This window comes from Schistocerca nitens, chromosome 1 (assembly GCF_023898315.1).
Source record: "Schistocerca nitens isolate TAMUIC-IGC-003100 chromosome 1, iqSchNite1.1, whole genome shotgun sequence".
NCBI classification, from domain to species: Eukaryota; Metazoa; Arthropoda; class Insecta; order Orthoptera; family Acrididae; genus Schistocerca; species Schistocerca nitens.
In genome coordinates this window covers 360133303-360146416 of record NC_064614.1, presented here as the reverse complement: position 1 = coordinate 360146416, position 13114 = coordinate 360133303, and the positions used below count along the sequence as shown (strand labels likewise).

At 44.9% G+C, this 13114-nt stretch overlaps 1 pseudogene; it reads right to left on the bottom strand.

The window, feature by feature from the left end:
* Nucleotides 1-334: 334 nt before the first annotated feature.
* On the bottom strand, nucleotides 335-452 carry LOC126207524 (5S ribosomal RNA; annotated as a pseudogene).
* Between the last annotated feature and the right edge of the window lie 12662 nt (nucleotides 453-13114).

Here is a 13114-nt window from a genome sequence, read left to right as displayed (position 1 = left end):
TAAGAGGTTTGCAAGGAATGGATACAGGACATTAAAAAGTGCCGAATATTTTGATAGGTGTTTCTAGGCTACTCATCAAAGCAAGAAGAAAAACTCCTCCCGAACAGGCTATGAAGTCCCAACGGTACCGACCGGCGGCCGTGTCGTCCTCGGCCCACAGGCGTCACTGGATGCGGATATGGAGGGGCATGTGGTCAGTACACCGCTCTCCTGGCAGTATGTCAGTTTCCGAGACCGGAGCCGCTACTTCTCAATCAAGTAGCTCCTCAGTTTACATCACAAGGGCTGAGTGCATCCCGCTTGCAAAGTGTAACATATCTTTGTCTGTGCCGCTTGCCAACAGCGATCGGCAGACCGGATGGTCACCCATCCAAGTGCTAGCCCAGCCCGACAGCGCTTAACTTCGGTGATCTGACGGGAACCGGTATTACCATTGCGGCAAGGCTGTTGGCAAAGCAAGATAAAGAAGTCCAATAAATATGGGTACGGAAGCACATACCTTCTTAGATCTCAACATCTGTTGATAGGAAAGGCTGAAACACTTTAGGTTGCAGATATCAGTACAGTTGTTACATTAATGGTCTGTGAATAGGGCCAACAGAGTGGTATGATCTCGTTCCGTTTCACAGTACTAGGCACAGATTTTATTATTGGCTAATATGCACGCACAGTTGGGCTGTACTGTCGTTTCAGTCGTGTTAATATGTGCTATTGCACAGCAAATTACACATACGAGTAAGCCTGGGTGTTATAATGTTGTTACTTTGCCTCTCTATTTGCGTCGTCCTGCCACTTCTTGAGTACGGAGGCAAAACTGCTTTCACAATACACGTACATTCATACTAATACAAAACACTGGCATACACGAAATCGTTAACAAGGATAATAATCTTCGCTGTGCTTATAAAACACGCCACGTTTTTCCAGTGTTTGGTGGAGAATACGTGCAATACGCAATTATGTACGTACAGCTTATAAACTAAGATGTAAGAACTGCATCAACGGATAGGTTAGCAACTGCTCAGTCAAGGTCACGTCCGAAGACATTCTTCGACGATTCATGATTTTTCCGTCGATCCACCATTATACTGCGTCACATCGCGTCGGCACTGTATACAGTTGCAATTATTACCGCAGGTTATCAAGTGGCATGCTGCAAAAACAAAGGCACAAACCATAGGAACTGCATGAACCGAAAAATATATTTTCATGCAAAATCTCATAATACAAAAGTTAAGACTACTTATGTAACCTATAGCACCTTGTAGGCGGCGTTAATATTCCCTGACATTCGGGGAGAACACCAGACTAATTGAAGGCAGTTCATCTACAACTAAAATTCATATTAATTTGAAACTTCCCCTTAGAAAAACTATGAATTACTGTGCTGGTAAATCTCTTACGTTGTTTGATACGGAGACACCTGAGTAAAACTGAACATACTCAGACATTTCTCTTCTTTACTTATTCTGACCATCACTAAACTGACACACAATATTTTTAGCGCAACGAAATCTGACTTTCAATAATCCCTACAAAAGAATGGCCGTGACTAACAATAAACTATACCTTTCATGAATCACTTACCTCACAAAAATCTTCGTTACTCGAACTACTGCAATACAGCGAGCGCCAATACTGCCAGCTAAATAAAAGATTCTAACTACTGACTACTGATAAGCATAGTTAAGCATAGTTATCAAATAAAAGATTTTGATAGAGAACAAACAATGTATTTACCTTAATAATGTTCAGAAGTCATATATATATATATATATATATATATATATATATATATATATATATATATATATATATAATTTTGTGACATCCAATTAAACAAATTTCCTTTTTCTGACACACGTGCAGATCGTCCGCTCAAAACTCTGGCATCTCCCTCTCCACATCTACCACTGCTGGCGGCTCACCTCCAACTGCACAACGCTACGTGCTGTTCACACCCAACTGCCCTACACTACACAAGCGAATATTCCAACAATGATTCCAACCAGCCTTAGACTGCACACAGCACAGTCAGTATTTTCATACAAAGCGCTACGTGGCGTTACCAACATAAAAACCTAAACAGCCTATTTACAAATTAAACAAAGATTCAATATCTAATATAAGATCAGTGATGCAAATATTACATATAACAGATAATCGAATGGCCGTGAACTTCCTAGAAGTAGCGAAAATTTTCAACAATTTAAAAAAAATGGCTCTGAGCACTATGGGACTTAACTTCTTTGGTCATCAGTCAGGTATTTGGCCAACAAATATGTAGGTGCCCTGATGGTGCTGACAATGGGGCGTAATGGTACCCCCTCTTTGTGAACCTTCGGGGGTCCATATAGTCTAGGCGGTACCGCACCTTGGGGTAACAATTTCTTAGCGTCACCCTCCGGTTGTTGGCCAAATAGCTGACAGGAATATTTAGTCCTTATGTGGGAAATGCCCTCATCACATCCTTAATTCCATGGATTTTGTTAAACGCCTTGATAGCTTCAGGTTGGATGAGTCAGATATCATGGTGAGTTTTGACGTCGTTTCCTTGTTTACGAGGGTACCCCTGCGAGAGTCACTAGAACTGATTAGTCAGAAGTTTGACGAGAAGACCACTGAACTTTTTAGGCATGTCTTGACTTCCACGTATTTTCTTATTAATGGAGAATACTACGAACAAACGGAGGGAGTCACCATGGGTAGTCCACTCTCACCGGTAGTAGCGAATTTGTACATGGAGAACTTCGAGGAGGAAGCCCTGTCGTCATCCGAATGGAAACCTACTTGCTTTTTCCGTTACGTGGACGACACGTTCGTCTTCTGGCCACATGATATGGATAAACTCCTTGACTTCCTTACACATCTAAACTCCATACACCCCAATATCAAATTCACTATGGAGACTGAAACAGAGGGTAAATTACCTTTCCTTGACGTCTTGGTCAAGAGAAGGGCTGACGGCACCCTAGGTCATGGGGTGTTCGGAAGACAACGCACACTGATCTGTATTTGCACACAGACAGCTGCCACCATCCTTCACAGAGGAATGGGGTACTTAAAACTCTAGTACATAGGGCGCGCACTATCTCTGACGCAGAGAGTCTACCCCAGGAATTGAAACATCTGAGAACTGTATTTCGAAAAAATGGGTACTCAGAGTGGCAGATTCAACGTGCTCTCCGCCCAACCACTGCAGCACAACCTGTTGAGATGGATGAAGTAACGAGGGAGGAGGTAGGCACTGCATTTATTCCATACACAGGCGCACTCTCGGGGAAAATCGCCCGCATTCTGAAGATACACCGGGTCGGAACTGTGTTTTGTCCTCCGAATAAAACCCGTGCACTGGTGGGGAGCGCCAAAGATGACCTCGGTTTGAGGAAGGCCGGCGTGTACCAGATTCCGTGTCAATGTGGCAAGTCGTATATTGGTCAGACGATGCGTACCATCGAGGATCGATGCCGAGAACACCAGAGGCACACTCGACTGATGTATCCGAGCAAGTCGGCGGTCGCTGAAGATTGTTTGTCGGAAAATCACGCTATGGAGTATGAACGCACGAGGATTCTGGTACAGACGTCGAGCTACTGGGACAGCGTTGTTAGAGAGGCCATCGAAATTCGCACCAATGACGACCTCATAAACCGTGACTGTGGCTATAATCTTAGCAAGGCTTGGGAACCAGCGATTGGGTTAATCAAGAGTAAATCGAGCAAACGTATAGTTGTGACGACCACGGCGAACAGAGCCATCACACCGACGTCATCTCAGACGTCGTCGCAATCTGTTCCACCGCGCGACCGTGGCGCGGGGCGCGGACAGCGGAGGGAGCACGCCGCGACCGAACCCAGTTCCCTCTGAGCAGCCATAGCGTACCGATCTCCGTGCCGGCACGTTCACAGGAGCTCAGTCCGTCAGTTCACCTGATGATGGCGACATGTATGATCGCCGAAATATTGTGCCCGTTGGACACTGTAGACCGGCAGTACACCCGTGGATATTTTGATTAGCTAAAAAGTTATAATTTGTTTGTATGGCAGACATTTTACTCTTGTGATCAAGAATAACGTGCATTCAAATACTCAGGTGAGCGATTCATTCTGAACAGAGAGGGAAAATACACTGAGACGTAGCCATTTCACTGTGTCTCGCTCCCACCTTGGTCCCACACCATGTGGGGCAAGGAGGTGTATCAGCTTGACAATCATCTTTAAGATGAGTACTCTACAGTCCTATAGAATACGAGAAACGGACTGGTCGTAATGACTCTGTATACTGCACCGTTACATAATGCTTTTCCTTTTGCTGCTGCCCATCTCTCCAAGACCAGCATGCATATATGTACACAACTCTGATAGAAACCATAGCCATCTTGCCACCACAGAATTTAGCTCTAGCTCACTTTGTACTCGTAGCGGGTGAGCTATTAGCTCCTCTCCACAAACGCTGTGTTCAAAAACACTCTGAAAGCTCTCAGTGGGATGTTTGATGATCGTGACTACTAAAGTAGATTCCGCAATGTCTCAGAGCAGCGGTCGGGTTACGGGTTGTCCCGCTCGTTACAATACAGACTGACAGAGGCTACTGTCTGCCACACCCCTGCCTTTGCCACCGCGACTAGGCGTAGTTTTAATACCTCAGTAAGCAGCGAATTTGTTCCGCCCGGTTGTGTCCGCAGAGGATCCGCTATTGGGAATTCGCCGCTAGCATTCCACTCCGCTGATTAGAGTTAGCGCTGCGACCTGCATATTGTTAGCGCGGCGTTCCAGCAAACAGGGGGAGCGTAGAGGGGCTGTTTCACCCCTTTGTGCAGGGGGAGTGCCCGTCCGCGGCCGCGGGCAGTCGTGACAACCGGCTAATCACATATCGCCCTACCCCCGGCCGCCCCGAGCGCTCGGCCGGAACAGCTACCCCGCGCTTACAGCAGCGCCGCAAATGCAATCAGCTTACTGTATGCCCATTGCTGGGGTCCAGTTCGGTCCACCCAGTCCGCTGCCTGCTGTGTCGAGATCCTGTTATTTTATAATAGTCCAAGAATGGTGCTGCACATGGTACCGGGTGATCAAAAAGTCAGTATAAATTTGAAAACTGAATAAATCACGGAATAATGTAGATAGAGAGGTACAAATTGACCCACATGCTTGGAATGACATGGGGTTTTATTAGAACCAAAAAAATACAAAAGTTCAAAAAATGTCCGACAGATGGCGCTTCATCTGATCAGAATAGCAATAGTTAACATAACAAAGTAAGACAGCAGCAAAGATGACGTTCTTTACAGGAAATGCTCAATATGTCCACCATCATTCCTCAACAATAGCTGTAGACGAGGAATAATGTTGTGAACAGCACTGTAAAGCATGTCCGGAGTTATGGTGAGGCATTGGCGCCGGAGTTTGTCTTTCAGCATCCCTAGAGATGTCGGTCGATCACGATACACTTGCGACTTCAGGTAACCTCAAAGCCAATAATCGCACGGACTGAGGTCTGTGGACCTGGGAGGCCAAGCACGACGAAAGTGGCGGCTGAGCACACGATCATAACCAAACAACGCGCGCAAGAGATCTTTCACGCGTCTAGCAATATGGGGTGGAGCACGGATAAACATCGTACGTTCCAGCAGGTGTTTATCAGCCAGGCTGGGGATGATGCGATTCTATAATATATCGGCGTACCTCTCACCCGTCACGGTAGCAGTTACAAAACCAGAATCACGCATTTCCTCGAAGAAAGAAGGCCCGATAACGGTAGATGTGGTAAATCCAACCCATACCGTGACTTTCTCGTCGTGCAATGGAGTTTCCACGACAGTTCTAGGATTTTCGGTAGCCCAAATTCTGCAGTTGTGGGCGTTGACAGATCCTCGGAGCGTGAAATGAGCTTCGTCGGTCCACAACACGTTACTCAACCAATCGTCATTTTCCGCCATCTTTTGAAACGTCCACACCGCAAATGCCCTCCGCTTCACTAAATCGCCAGGTAACAGTTCATGGTGCCGATGGATTTTGTACGGATAGCACCGGAGAGTCCGCCTCAGTGCCAACCAAACAGTAGTGTATGGAATGCCGGTGCGACGTGCGACTGCACGAGCGCTGACTTCCCCGTGCATAGACGAACCCGCTGCAGTCTCCATTTCTTCCTGAACTGTCTCAGCAGCATTACGCCTTGTGCTCGGTCGGACACTAAAGGGTCTACCGTCTAAACAACCCGTTGCTTCGAACTTCGAAATCATTCTCGCCACAGCTGCATTTGTCAACGGACCTTTACCCGTTAGAATCCCCTTCCTATGGCGATAGGATCGTAACGCTGAACTAGCACATTTCCCATTCTGATAATACAGCTTCACTAACAGCGCCTTTTCAGGCAACGTCAACATGCTGGCGCATCTGATTCTCTCATTACAGCTCCTTTTATACACGATTGTCATGCTCAGTCACTGACGTTTTGCTGTCCAGCGCCATCTGTCGGACATTTTGTGAACTTTGTTTTTTTCGGTTCTAATAAAACCCCATGTCATTCCATGCATGTGTGTCAATTTTTACCTCTGTATCTACACTATTCCGTGGTTTATTAAGTTTTCAAATTTATACTGACTTTTTGATCACCCAGTATTACCGAAATGGAGTTCAAGGATTTACTCGGTACCACTGCGAAGTCATTGTGAATCGGCATTTGTCACGCAATGAACATCATTGTTGTTTCCAAAAGCGTTCGTTCTGTCTCATTTCGGCAATCACAGATTCCAACTTTTTTAAGTCAATACCAACTGCACGAACTGCGACAAATACCGTATCACATTTCACCATTTCATGAACCGAGCGAGGTTCTGGAGGATGACGGTTCAGATCCGTGTCCGGCCACAGAGATTCCGGTTTTCCGTGATTTCCCTACATCGCTTAGATAAATATGGGGATCGTTCTTTTGAAAGGACGTAGCCGAATTCGTTGCCTATTTTTGGAACTCCTCGAGCTTGTGCTCGTTCAAAAATGGCTCTGAGCACTTTGGGACTTAACTTCTGAGGTCATCAGTCCCCTAGAACTTAGAACTACTTAAACCTAACTAACCTAAGGACATCACACACATCCATCCCCGAGGCAGGGTTCGAACCTGCGACCGTAGCGGTCGCGAGCTTGTGCTCCATCTCTAATAAACTCGATGTCGACACTACGTTAAACCCAAATCTAACTTCCTTCCTCCTTTTCAAAAACACGCATAAGTGATTGTAGCAAGTACAACGAACAACCGAAAACAAATCGTTACATTTATAAAAAAAAAGAGACAAAAGAGAAAACTGTAATGATTTGTAACAAGTTAGTGGCACATACCAGACGGAAATTTCGTCATTTTCTACCTGTTTTACAGATTTAACAAGAGCTAATTAAGAGAAAATTATGAGCCGGCCGCGGTGGCCGTGCGGTTCTAGGCGCGCAGTCCGGAACCGTGCGACTGCTACGGTCGCAGGTTCGAATCCTGCCTCGGGCATGGATGTGTGTGATGTCATTAGGTTAGTTAGGTTTAAGTAGTTCTGAGTTCTAGGGGACTGATGACCTCAGAAGTTAAGTCCCATAGTGCTCAGAGCCATTTGAACCTTTTTTTTTTTTGAGAAAATTATGAATCTGGGGAATTAAAAACTGAAGGAAATATTTTTATGTTGCATATTTTCGCTCCATTTCGTATTTGCTTCCGTTCTTTCTCCCAACTTACGTTTGGTACATTTTTCTTTTGCTATTATTCATTCACTTTTTTATTTTTCTGCACGTCCTCTCTTCTTGAGATCCTTTCACATCTCTCATCTTCTTTAATTAAGAGTTTTTATCATTATTCTACACTGAGGTGACAAACGTCATGGCAAAGCAATATGCACGTATACATATGGCGGTAGTATAGCGTACACAAGGTATAGAAGGGCAGCGCATTGGCGAGGCTATCATTTGTACTCAGGTGCTTCATGTGAAAAGGGTTCCGACGGGACTATGGCTGCACGATGGGAATTAACAGACTTTGAACACGGAATGGCGCATTTCATTTCGGAAATCGTGGGGAATTCAATATTCAGTGACCTACAGTGTCAAGGATTGTGCCGAGGATAACGTATTTACATATTTCGGGCGTTATCTCTCACCACATACAATGCAGTGGCCGATGGCTTTCACTTAACGACTGACAGCAGCAGCATTGCGTAGGGTTGTCAGTGCTTACATACAAGCAACACTTAATGAAATAACCGCAGAAATCAATGTGAGGGGTACGACGAACGTATCCGTTAGGACGGTGTGGCGAAATTTGGTGTTAATGGGCTACGGCAGCAGACGACCGACGCGAGTGTTTCAGCTAACATCACGACATCGCCTGCAGCGCCTCTCCTAGCCTTGTGACCATATCGCTCGGACCCTTGACGACTGGAAAATCGTGTCCTGTTCAGATGAGTCCCGATTTCAGTTGGTAAGAGCTGAGGCAGGGTTCCCTAAGGCGCCATGGACTCGAGTTGTCAACAAGGCACTGTGGAAGCTTGTGGTGGCTGCATAATGGTGTGGGCTGTGTTTACTTGGTGTAACTGACGGTTCATTGACTGGAAACGGTTCTGTTCGGCTCCGTGGAGACCATTTGCAGCAATTCATGGACTACATATTCCCAAACAACGATGTCATGTCACTGGGCCACAAATGACCGCGACAGGTTTGAAAAATATTCTGGACAATTTGAGCGAATGATTTGGCCACCCAGATCGCTCGACATGAACCAATCGAACATTTATGAAATATAACAGAGTGGTCACTTCGTGCACAAAATCCTGCACCGGCAACACTTTGGCGATTACGGACAGCTGTGGAGGCAGCATGGCGTAATGTTTCTGCACGAGACTTCCAACGACTTGTTGAGTCCACGCCACGCCGCACAAAGGGATGTCCGAGACGATATTACGAGTTATCCCATGACTGTTGTCATCTCAGTGTTAGCCGATGGTTGTTGGCAGTGTTTAATGTCTTTTAGTTTCTATGAAGTTTACTTCATGCACATATTCATCAGCTATATAAGGACACGATCCAATGTAGTCTGTCCCGCTCATTCATATTATTTATTGTTTCTGCCACGAGGGTGTGCTGTCGCTTATCACCTAGTTGGTGCGCGCTGGCCTTTCAGGTCGGTTACTTGCTCCCACAGCTCAGTGTTTTCCACCGGCTATCGCCTGTGTCTGTTCCGACTAGGTGACTACTGAGTTTCTCATTCTGGTAGGTTCCTTAATATGTTCTTCCATTTTTCAGCGTTTTTTGATTAGTCTGTTTCTCTATCTCTATTTTCTCTCACCTTAAGTTTATTGGCTGTTAATGCCCAATTTTAAAAAAAATATTCAAATGTGTGTGAAATCTTATGGGACTTTACTGCTAAGGTCATCAGTCCCTAAGCTTACACACTACTTAACCGAAATTATCCTAAGGACAAACACACACACCCATGCCCGAGGGAGGACTCGAACCTCCGCCGGGACCAGCCGGACAGTCCATGACTGCAGCGCCCAAGGCCGCTCGGCTAATCCCGCGTGGCTGCCCAGTTTTAGTTCAAGTTTCCTATTTCATCGAGGTTTCTGTCTGATATATTTTTCGTCCTGCATACCACCATATGCTACTCCCACGCGAGTCCAGTCCGCATTTTGTTGCCACGCTGACGACGAGTTTACCTAATTATGTTCCCGTTTCATTAATCACCTTAATTTTAATTCTTCATTTTCAAACTGTGAATTTTAGACCTTATCAGTACCTTTGGCGTTTTCTATTGCAGGATCACTTGCTACTTGGGTAGTCGACTCCATCGTTTTGCCGATTTTATTAGCGACTACCGTTCCCTCGATGGACGTTTTATTTTCATTCGACTGAAGGGTTGGGTGGACTGTTTGATTCCGGTCTAGATTTTATACGAATTGGTTGTGAGTACTCTAATTTGTTACTTACTACAACCTCCTTTTTAACTTGGCGTATAGACTATAAATATTGTCTATTTTATTTTTCCCTCATTTTTCTACTTAGATGTTTACCTGAGGATATATCTACAGGCTGCGAAACCGGTCGTTTCAGTAGAGGATCATTTAACAGCTGTCATTTATCAAGATGTATTTCCACAGAGTGGCAGCGAAGACAACAAACTCTGTAGTGCTAACTGCCGGCGAACCAAGTGTTCCAGTTGCCGTCTAGTTCCCTTCTGAAGTGAGAACTGTTTCCAAATATTCGTAACTTCCCACTGATTCATCTTCTCTGGACAATACTAGACGTTCTCTCGTTTTATAATTCCTCACTGAATCGGATTTTCTTAAACATAATAGGAAAGTCTACAGCTACCTCACGAGGTTTTTACGTGCCTGTAGTTCGAATTGTTATCATTATGTGACAAAAATTTGTGCTCAAACGTAGTCGTTTAGTGCACGGAAATTCATGACTGTGTTACGTACACTAGAGACTCCCCAGAGCGGATGCTTGTTTCTCGTGTGAACAATCCGTCCCCAACCTCCTCTGCAGCTGCCACCCTGCAGACCAGGTAGAGCCCCTTACAGCTTGCCGTGGTGGGAAACAGACCTCCGTATAGCCAGAGTTGTTCAGTATTACTGTGAGAAATATTCACGCGAAAGCATGAGAAGAGTGATAAGAAGATGTATACGACTACCGTTGTTCTATTCTGAATGCTTATGGAATTGTTACTGATGGTATATTCCGGTGGACTTGTGAAACGCTATATTAGACGACGTGATACAAAAGACACGACAGCCCTATCGACAGATAGTAGTTACTTGATATTTCTCTTTGTGCGGATTTCGAGTTGCAGAAACCACACATAAGGACTCGCTGCACATCGTGGTTTCCACAGTTGATTTCTGTGTTAGGGTGCCCAACCTGAAGCCATTATACTTTAATTTTGTACAAGCACAAACTTGTATCATCTGAAAGTATGAGGCATCTTCATTGGGCTCTAGAGTGAACTGTTGTACGAATGTATATTCAACCAACCTCTCTCTCTCCTTGCATTTATTTCATCATACGATTTGCAAATTTATTTCATTTTAACTTTGTGGCCAAATTCCAAATGCCTCTCTCAGTTAACGTGATGGAGGGAAGTTGTGCAGGCTATCTATTTGACAATCGTGTGTTGTATTTTAACTGTTTGTGTATCGTATGTTCCGAGACGGAGGCTGGGTATCATCCCCGCTTTTGCCTAAACAAACATGGGACGGTGTCCTGTAAACTGTACCCTGTGAAATTTGCGCCAGTGAAATTTGTCGAGCAAAGGTCAACTAACCTCCCCTGACCAAACTCCACCACCTGCCTGACACGTAGTGGAGCCGAGGGCTCGGACACAGTGTACTGATGAAGAGGACTGCAGATGCATGAACAAGAACTGTAACTCCAGAGTCTTTACCATAGGACGGAGCGTAATTTGTTTTGTTTTCTGTCAGATGCAGTCAACAAATTTTTACTTATCACCGTATCCTCAAGAGCTATTACAGAAAACATTAGCAAATTACAAACTTGGGATTTAAAAGCGTATCTCTTCTGATTGAGAACGCACACTTTAAAATACGCACAAAAACGTATAGCCCATATAATGTGCGAGGGCTGTTCGGAGAGTAAGGTTCGATCGGTCGCGGAATGGAAACCACAGTGAAAATCCGGTGAATCTTTCCACAGATGTGTTGGACGGTTTCTCTAGTATGCCTGTTGATAGTGTCACGTCGCTCTTTTCAGTTCTGAGCACAATGTGAGCGCATGAAGATTCCAGAAAATGGAGTCTCGCGCCAAGTATGAGGGCCTGGCGAGAGATTTCGCCTGATGACATGCAGCCCACATCATGTAACTGTCATGCGTTTCCTTCTTCATGACAATTCTCGGTCGCACACTGCAAGGGCAATGAAAATCCTCCTGCAGCGTTTTCGGTAGGAAGTGTTTTATCACCCACAATACAGCCCGTAAGTTGCTCCCCCTGAGTTTCATCTCTGCTCGCATGAACCGCTGGCTATGAAGACAACATTCTGGCACAGACAAGGAGCTGTAGATCAGCGTAGAGAATCGACAGAAAGCACAGGCGGCTGCTTTCAATGACGAGGGTTCTGGAAAGCTGGTATAATCATACGATAAGTGTCAAAGTCGGAGAGATGCCTATATAGATAAGTAGCTGGAAGGCGTGGGAAACGGTTGCAAATAAAACGCTTTTGATTTTCACAGTGGTTTCCATTTCGTGACCGATCGGACCTTATTTTCTGAATAGTCCTCGTAGTAATAGGGTACTTTTTGCTCACAAGAAAAAAAAGGTGGAAGTTTTTTTTTTCTTTTTATTTATGTAGTTGAGAGTGTGCTGAATTCCAGTTTTATACCTCCGAGACGCTGAGGATAACGTTTGTGACCAAAAAACTATAAAACGTTGGTACTTATTTCACGTTTTCACCTATTACTATGCATCCCACTGAAAATGTTACCCTTACCAAAAGCAAAGACCATTAAATCTTGCGTCGAATGACGTACTTAAATGCCAAAATCGACGCACCCGTTTGGCCACAATCTGTAGTCACGGCTCGTCCATTTTCACCAACTTGGTTAAAAAGTCGGCTCCAACGCCTGTAATTCAAAAATGGCTACTCCAAGTAGGAAATGTCAAATTCTCAAAGTTGCAGAGCATGAAATTTCATGTGACGCAAGCATATAGTTTTTCAGTTTTAGGTACTATTAAGCGTTCATAAGCTTGAAAGCCAAAGTAATTCCATTTTGTTGTCTTTCTCGTAAGTAAAAGCTATTCACTGAGAAACTGCCTATTGGCTTCTGTCTCGGGTTCTTCGGCCAACGTTCATCTGATGATTTTACCGACGTTTCGCTAGCGCGAGTGGCTGGCATTGTCAAAGCTTCACCCTCCATTTCCGGTGGAGTTCACCACCGGCATTGGAGGGTGAAGCTTTGACAATGCCAGCCACTTGTGCTGGCGGAACGTCGGTAAAATCATCAGATGAACGTCAGCCGAAGAAACTGAGATAGAAACCAATAGGTAGTTTGCCAACAAGTGGCCACGGAAGCCTTAACAATTTTGCTATTCACTGAAATGCAATTTTCAGTGAGAAGACTGTTCTCTAATGAGC